This window comes from Triticum urartu, chromosome 1A (genome assembly GCF_056163025.1).
Source record: "Triticum urartu cultivar PI428250 chromosome 1A, HENAU_Tu73, whole genome shotgun sequence".
Taxonomy (NCBI): Eukaryota; Viridiplantae; Streptophyta; class Magnoliopsida; order Poales; family Poaceae; genus Triticum; species Triticum urartu.
The window spans coordinates 91,409,613-91,418,992 of NC_141873.1; positions in this window are offsets into that span (position 1 = coordinate 91,409,613).

Below are 9,380 nucleotides of genomic sequence, written 5' to 3' on the forward strand. Positions count from 1 at the left end.
TATTCTCTGATTTAAATGAATAACCGTCTCGCATCAAACAAGATCCAGATATAATGTTCATGCTCAACGCTGGCACCTAATAACAATTATTTAGGTCTAATATTAATCCCGAAGGTAGATGTAGAGGTAGCGTGCCGACCGCGATCACATCGACTTTGGAACCGTTTCCCATGCGCATCGTCACCTCGTCCTTTGCCAGTGCCCTCTTATTCCGTAGTCCCTGTTTCGAGTTGCAAATATTAGCAACAGAACCAGTATCAAATACCCAGGTGCTACTGCGAGCTCTAGTAAGGTACACATCAATAACATGTATATCACATATACCTTTGTTCACCTTGCCATCCTTCTTATCCGCCAAATACTTGGGGCAGTTCCGCTTCCAGTGACCAGTCTGCTTGCAGTAGAAGCACTCAGTTTCAGGCTTAGGTCCAGACTTGGGTTTCTTCTCTTGAGCAGCAACTTGCTTGCCGTTCTTCTTGAAGTTCCCCTTCTTCTTCCCTTTGCCCTTTTTCTTGAAACTAGTGGTCTTGTTAACCATCAACACTTGATGCTCCTTCTTGATTTCTACCTCCGCAGCTTTCAGCATTGCGAAGAGCTCGGGAATAGTCTTGTTCATCCCTTGCATATTATAGTTCATCACGAAGCTCTTGTAGCTTGGTGGCAGTGATTGGAGAATTCTGTCAATGACGCAATCATCTGGAAGATTAACTCCCAATTGAATCAAGTGATTATTATACCCAGACATTTTGAGTATATGCTCACTGACAGAACTGTTCTCCTCCATCTTGCAGCTATAGAACTTATTGGAGACTTCATATCTCTCAATCCGGGCATTTGCTTGAAATATTAACTTCAACTCCTGGAACATCTCATATGCTCCATGACGTTCAAAACGTCGTTGAAGTCCCGATTCTAAGCCGTAAAGCATGGCACACTGAACTATCGAGTAGTCATCAGCTTTGCTCTGCCAGACGTTCATAACATCTGGTGTTGCTCCAGCAGCAGGCCTGGCACCCAGCGGTGCTTCCAGGACGTAATTCTTCTGAGCAGCAATGAGGATAATCCTCAAGTTACGGACCTAGTCCGTATAGTTTCTACCATCATCTTTCAACTTTGCTTTCTCAAGGAACGCATTAAAATTCAACGGAACAACAGCACGAGCCATCTATCTACAATCAACATAAACAAGCAAGATACTATCAGGTACTAAGTTCATGATAAGTTTAAGTTCAATTAATCAAATTACTTAAGAACTCCCACTTAGATAGACATCCCTCTAATCTTCTAAGTGATTACGTGATCCAAATCAACTAAACCATAACCGATCATCACGTGAGATGGAGTAGTTTTCAATGGTGAACATCGTTATGTTGATCATATCTACTATATGATTCACGCTCGACCTTTCGGTCTCCGTGTTCCGAGGCCATATCTGCATATGATAGGCTCGTCAAGTTTAACCTGAGTATTCTGCGTGTGCAAAACTGGCTTGCACCCGTTGTAGATGGACGTAGAGCTTATCACACCCGATCATCACATGGTGTCTGGGCACGACGAACTTTGGCAACGGTGCATACTCAGGGAGAACACTTCTTGATAATTTAGTGAGAGATCATCTTATAATGCTACCGTCAATCAAAGCAAGATAAGATGCATAAAAAGATAAACATCACATGCAATCAATATAAGTGATATGATATGGCCATCATCATGTTGTGCTTGTGATCTCCATCTCCGAAGCACCGTCATGATCATCATCGTCACCGGCGCGACACCTTGATCTCCATCGTAGCATTGTTGTCGTCTCGCCAATCTTATGCTTCCACGGCTATCACTAGCGTTTAGTAATAAAGTAAAGCATTACATCATGATTGCATTGCATACAATAAAGCGACAACCATATGGCTCCTACCAGTTGCCGATAACTCGGTTACAAAACATGATCATCTCATACAATAAAATTCAGCATCATGCCTTGACCATATCACATCACAACATGCCCTGCAAAAAAAAGTTAGACGTCCTCTACTTTGTTGTTGCAAGTTTTACGTGGCTGCTACGGGCTTAAGCAAGAACCAATCTCACCTACGCATCAAAACCACAACGATAGTTTGTCAAATAGACTCCGTTTTAACCTTCGCAAGGACCGGGCGTAGCCACACTTGGTTCAACTAAAGTTGGAGAGACAGTCGCCCGCAAGCCACCTATGTGCAAAGCACGTCGGGGGAACCGGTCTCGCGTAAGCGTACGCGTAATGTTGGTCCGGGTCGTCTCGTCCAACAATGCCGCCGAACCAAAGTATGACATGCTGGTAGGCAGTATGACTTATATCGCCCACAACTCACTTGTGTTCTACTCGTGCATATAACATCAACATAAATAACCTAGGCTCGGATGCCACTGTTGGGTTTCGTAGTAATTTGAAAAAAATTCCTACGCACACGCAAGATCATGTGATGCATAGCAACGAGAGGGGAGAGTGTTGTCTACATACCCAACGCAGACCGACTGCGGAAGCGCTGACACAACGTAGAGGAAGTAGTCGTACGTCTTCACGATCCAACCGATCAAGCACCGAAACTACGGCACCTCCGAGTTCGAGCACACGTTCAGCTCGATGACGATCCCAGGACTCCGATCCAGCAAAGTATCGGGGAAGAGTTCCGTCAGCACGACGGCGTGGTGACGATCTTGATGTACTACAGCAGCAGGGCTTCGCCTAAACTCCGCTACAGTATTATCGAGGAATATGGTGGCTGGGGGCACCGCACACGGCTAAGGAATAGATCACGTGGATCAACTTGTGTGTTTCTGGGGTGCCTCTGCCTCAGTATATAAAGGAGCCAAGGGGGAGGGGGGCGCCGTCCAGGAGGAGGGCGCAGGAGGAGTCCTACTCCTTCCGGGAGTAGGACCCCCCCCCCAATCCTAGTTGGACTAGGATTCCCCGAGGGGAAAGAGGGAGAGGGGGGCCGGCCACCTCTCCTAGTCCTAATAGGACTAGGGGAGGGGGGAGGCGTGCAGCCACCTTGGGCTGCCCCTTTCTCCTTTCCACTAAAGCCCATGAAGGCCCATATGGCTCCCGGGGGGTTCCGGTAACCTCCCGGTACTCCGGTAAAATCCCGATTTCACCCGGAACACTTCCGATATCCAAACATAGGCTTCCAATATATCAATATTTACGTCTCGGCCATTTCGAGACTCCTCGTCATGTCCGTGATCACATCCGGGACTCCGAACAACCTTCGGTACATCAAAATGCACAAACTCATAATATAACTGTCATCGTAACCTTAAGCGTGCGGACCCTACGGGTTCGAGAACAATGTAGACATGACCGAGACATGTCTCCGGTTAATAACCAATAGCGGGACCTGGATGCCCATATTGGCTCCTACATATTCTACGAAGATCTTTATCGGTCAGACCGCACAACAACATACGTTGTTCCCTTTGTCATCGGTATGTTACTTGCCCGAGATTCGATCGTCGGTATCCAATACCTAGTTCAATCTCGTTACCGGCAAGTCTCTTTACTCGTTCCGTAATACATCATCTCACAACTAACATATTAGTTGTAATGCTTGCAAGGCTTATGTGATGTGCATTACCGAGAGGGCCTAGAGATACCTCTCCGACAATCGGAGTGACAAATCCTAATCTCGAAATACGCCAACCCAACATGTACCTTTGGAGACACCTGTAATGCTCCTTTATAATCACCCAGTTACGTTGTGACGTTTGGTAGCACCCAAAGTGTTCCTCCGGCAAACGGGAGTCGCATAATCTCATAGTTATAGGAACATGTATAAGTCATGAAGAAAGCAATAGCAACATACTAAACGATCGGGTGCTAAGCTAATGGAATGGGTCATGTCAATCAGATCATTCAACTAATGATGTGACCTCGTTAATCAAATAACAACTCATTGTTCATGGTTAGGAAACATAACCATCTTTGATTAACGAGCTAGTCAAGTAGAGGCATACTAGTGACACTTTGTTTGTCTATGTATTCACACATGTATTATGTTTCCGGTTAATACAATTCTAGCATGAATAATAAACATTTATCATGATTATAAGGAAATAAATAATAACTTTATTATTGCCTCTAGGGCATATTTCCTTCAGTTGTGAGGAATGCTTCATCCCAAAACTTGAGTGGCATAGACGCATTTGCGAGAAGTGAGAGGCCAACCTCAATGATGTGCCGGTGTTTGCGTTCGGCGGAGCCGTTTTGTTGGTGTGCGTGCAGGCAAGAGACGTGATGGGAAATTCCCAATTTTTGGAAGAATGAGTTGAGTTTCTCATACTCACCACCCCAGTCCGATTGGACTGAAATAATCTTTGGGTCAAACTTACGTTCAACGAGTGCTTGAAAACTTTGAAAAACTTGAAACACATCGGATTTATTTTTGATAAGATAGATCCAAGTAAACTTACTATAATCATCAATAAAGCTTACATAGTATTTGTGTCTACCAACAGAGATGGGTGCTTGCCCCCATACATTAGAGAAAATTAGCTCTAATGGTTGAGATGAAACACTTGTTGACATGGGGTAAGGGCGTAAGGCAATTGATGACTTTATGCTCTCTGACAAGAATCACACACTGTTTCTAAGCTATACTCACCAACAAAAGGGAGTTTATTTTTCCTAAGCACTCGTTGAACAATAGTAAAGGACGGATGACCTAATCGATCGTGCTACCTTGCCGAAGATAGCTTTGTGACACCAAGAACTTGTTTATTTGACGACCTAAAGCGAGGAATCAACGGATAGAGACCACCAACGCATCTACCTTTGTAGAGCACCCTCCTCGTTGCCTGATCCTTTATCAAAAAGAAAAGGGGTGAAACTCAAGGAATACATGATTGTCTAAGGCAATACGATGTACGGAAAGAAGATTTTTGTTTGCATGAGGAGAGTAAAGGATCTTGCGTAGATGAATAGAACGACTAGGGTTTTCAATTCTGAATAAGCAATGTGATCTATCCTCATACCTGAACCATTCGCACCATGGATTTGTTCCTGTCCACAGAACTTCTCCCGCACCGTGAGCTTCTCCAGGTCGCCGGTGAGATGATCGGTTGCCCCACTGTCGACGTACCAATTTGTATCGACGCCGTATTGAGTAGCAGCTGCAACCTTTTCTTCTAGTGCATCATCATCGAAACGGTACCAACAGTCCTTGGCACTGTGCCCGAACTTACCACAAATCTGGCATTGGATTGGGTCGTTGTTCCTGGCGTTGTTGCCAGGTGCAGGGCCGCCTAGACCTCCGGGACCTCCTGGGCCGGGACGGGAACCCTTGTTGTTGGAGTAGAAAGGGCGCCCGTTGCCTTGCCGTTTCTTGTAGCCGCCACCGCCGTTGTTCTGCTTCTTGTACCCGCCGCCGTTTTGCTTCTGTGGCGGAGGAGGAGGGCCACCACGACGAGCAGCAAGATTGGCAGAAGACTTGAAGCCACTGGTGCCTCCACCCCACCTATGAAGAGCTCGACGTGCTGGTCGAAGTTGCAGACCGCCGAGTAGAGGAAGTCGACGGTGACCGGCTTGGTGCGGGCGTCCAGAGCCGAGACTACAGAGTTGTAGTCAAGGTCTAGCCCCGCAATGATGAAGGAGAGGAGTTCGTCCGCTTCCAGTGGCCTCCCAGCAGCGGCGAGTTCGTCCGCCAGTGATCGCATCCGGCAAAAGTAGACCGAAGCAGATTGCGTTCCCTTCTGAGCATTGGCTAAAGCTATGCGGATGTTATTGATGCGGGAACGAGATTGTGAGGCAAACGTATTACCCAGGGAAGTCCACATCGCGTGCGACGTCTTGATGGAGACGACAGAGACGAGCACGTCTCTCGTCAGGTTGCTGAGGATGTGCCTGAGGACCTGCTGGTCCTGCCGAACCCATGCTTCATATGTCGGGTTGGGGATGTCCTGCTCCTTGCCATCCTTGTCCTTGGCAGTGATCAGCTTCTTCGGTGCAGGGATGGAGCCGACGAGGTAGCCATATAGGCCAGCGCCAAGGAAGTGGGGGAGGATCTGAGCCCTCCAGAGGAGATAGTTCTCCCTGGTTAACTTCTCCGGAACCTGAGGACTGAGGCTGGAGAGGGTAGAGGTGGAGGAGGAGGATGCCATGGATTTGTTTTGGTGTAGATCGGTTTGTCTCAGAACGAAGGGGAAGAGGTCGCTCTGATACCATGTAGAAAACGATGGGAAGCGTTCTACCCTCTTGTGAGAGGGCCGTGTGGTATTTATTGATAGAGATGGGGCATATCCCATGATCGCATACATGTCTTGGAGTACAAGGGATTAGGAGATAGAGATGAAGTAGTTTAAGTAGATACTAATCTATCTCTAGTCTAACCAGAACTCCAACTAACTATATATGTGCGCCTAGGGCAGGGCCACATGAGATATATTTCAACACTGTATATGTTATTGGGAATTTCAAAGCATCTGTATGATGGTTACTTTAACTGAACAGGAGGTGAAAGAAAAGGATGAACACCTTCTTTTTTGCATGTCATAATACATTTCGTTTGTCTTTCAATAAAATAATTCAACTCCTCTTTTCTGAGTTTTGTGAAACAGTCTGAACCCTATTTGTAAAATGAACCATCTAGACTAATTCAAGTAAGAAGCAAAGCAAATGCTCAAAATAAACCCTTACAGCCACCAGTAACAACAATGCTCAAACAAATTATTATGACAAGTTGCCCAGTAAGAAGCAAAATGAAGCTAGCTCAAAAGAACCCTTACTGCAGGCCAGTAACACAGGAGTTGCCCATAGCTCTTGCACTTGGTCTCTCCAGGAATCCTCTGCAATCAAAATCAATCACCGTGTCATAAATCAACATATATACGCTCCGCTAAGAACATACAGAGTTGTGGTACATTAGAAACAAATGAACATGATAATCTCAAAAGGCACGGCAGATCTCAACCAAATATCTACCGCCAAAAAGGGAAATGAAGATCAAGAGCTCCACAAACGCAGAAAATTGTAATCGAGAAAAAGCACGTAGCCAAGAACTTGCTTCAGAAAACCACAACCCATGAGCAAGTAATAATAATTAATAATCCTACCAAAATAAAATGGCAAGTTTGTCCCTTTGATAGATCACTGGATCGGTTAGGGTTAGGAATTCTCCGGTAGACCTACTTCTGCTGGTGCACACGAACTCGATCCAGCGCCGACCATGGTGAAGTAGGGGCCGATGATGGCAGAGAGATGACGACGGTGATGGAACTTCCCGTCAGCACCGCGCTAACCCTAGATCGGAAGGGATTGTCGGTGGGGTTTGTGGCAGCGATTAACCTCGTAAGTCGTGCCCCGGCCCCCACCTCTTTTTATATAGCGCGGGTCACAGGGGGGCACCAACCATGGTTTGGTTGGGCGCCCCCGATCAGGGCGCGAGTCAAGGGCCCGTTCGACCCGTTGGGTTCGAACGGGATAGAGATCAACCTAACATTCTCCCCCTTGATCTCAACTTTACTTTTAACTTTATACTTTCTAGTTTATTTGTTTCATCACATATTGGTACATAGAGCATGTTTCATCGTCACAGCTTAATTGCCGTTAGAATCATACAGCTACAACATACGTTATGATCAGAAGCAAATTCTGTTCCTTTTGGGCATATCCAGAAATCATAAGGCTTTCCCTTAAACCCATGCCGGCTAAGTGTTCCTTGAACACATTGGGTGGTAAGCCTTTCGTTAGCGGATCCACAAGCATATCCTTTGTCCTTGTATGCTCGAGACTTATAGTTTGATCCTGGATTTTATCTTTCACAACATAATACCTTATCTCTATTATTTTGGCAGCATTACTCGACTTGTTGTTGTGAGCGTAAAATACTGCGGGTTGGTTGTCGCAGTACATCTTTAGTGGTTTGTGAATACAATCTACCACTTTCAAGTCGGGTACAAATTTCTTTAGCCATATCGCCTGCCCCGTGGCTTCAAAGCATGCTATGAATTCTGCATACATCGTGGATGATGCAACTATCGACTGTTTGGAGCTTTTCCACGAAATAGCTCCCCCAGCGAGAGTGAAGACGTATCCTGACGTGGATTTTTGATCATCTCTGTCCCCCGCAAAATCTGCGTCTGAATACCCTTTTATCTCTAGGGCATGACTTCTCCTGTATATTAGCATGTAGTCCTTCGTGCCTTGCGCATAACGCAATGCTTTCTTTACCATCTTCCAGTGCTCCATGCCTGGATTCTCTTGATATCTACCGAGTACCCCGGTGATAAAAGCTAAGTCAGGGCGAGTGCACACTTGTGCATACTGTAAGCTGCCAACTGCCGAAGCATATGGTACTGCTTTCATTTGATCGATCTCGTACTGGTTCTTGGGACATTGGAATTTCCCAAAACTATCACCCTTGACTATAGGAGCAGGTGTGGCTTTACTCGCATGCATATTATACTTTTTAAGAACCTTTTCTAAATATGCTTTCTGCGATAGTCCTAAGACTCCATTGTTCCTATCTGGGTGAATTTCTATGCCCAAAACATATGATGCTTCACCTAGATCTGTTATGTCAAAATTTGAGGATAAGTATTTCTTTGTTTCTTGTAGTAGACTAACATCACTACTAGCAAGCAGGATATCATCCACATACAAGATTAGGAAAATATATTTCCCATTTTTAAACTTTGCATAAATGCAATTATCCTCAATATTTTCTTTAAATCCAAAACTTTTAATCGTTTGATTAAACTTTAGATACCATTGGCGAGAGGCTTGTCTTAATCCATAAATGGATTTCTTTAGGCGGCATCCCATATTTTCCTTGCCTTCCATGATAAAACCATTGGGTTGTTTCATGTAGACCTTTTCTTTTAAATCACCATTCAGAAATGTTGTCTTAACATCCATTTGATGTAACTCTAAATCAAAATGAGCAACTGATGCCATTATGATTCTGAAGGAATCCTTACATGAGACTGGAGAAAATGTCTCATTGTAATCTATCCCTTCTCTTTGTGTAAATCCTTTTGCCACGAGTCGTGCTTTATACTTTTCTATATTCCCTTTAGAGTCATACTTAATTTTGTAGACCCATTTACAGCCTACTGTTTTGGCTCCTTTAGGAATTTCCTCTAAGTCCCAAACATCTTTGGAACTCATCGATTTCATCTTGTCTTCCATTGCCTTCATCCACTTCGATAAATGAGAGCTTCTCATGGCTTCTTCATATGAGGTGGGATCTTTTTCCATATGAACCATTTCTGTGTTATAAACTTTAAAGTCAGTAGAAATAGCTGACTTTCTTGGTCTTGTAGACCTTCTAAGGGCCTCATTTTTTGGCACATTTTGTGCCTCAACTTCTGGAACTTCTTCTAAAATTTGATGTTGCACCTCCCTTTCATGC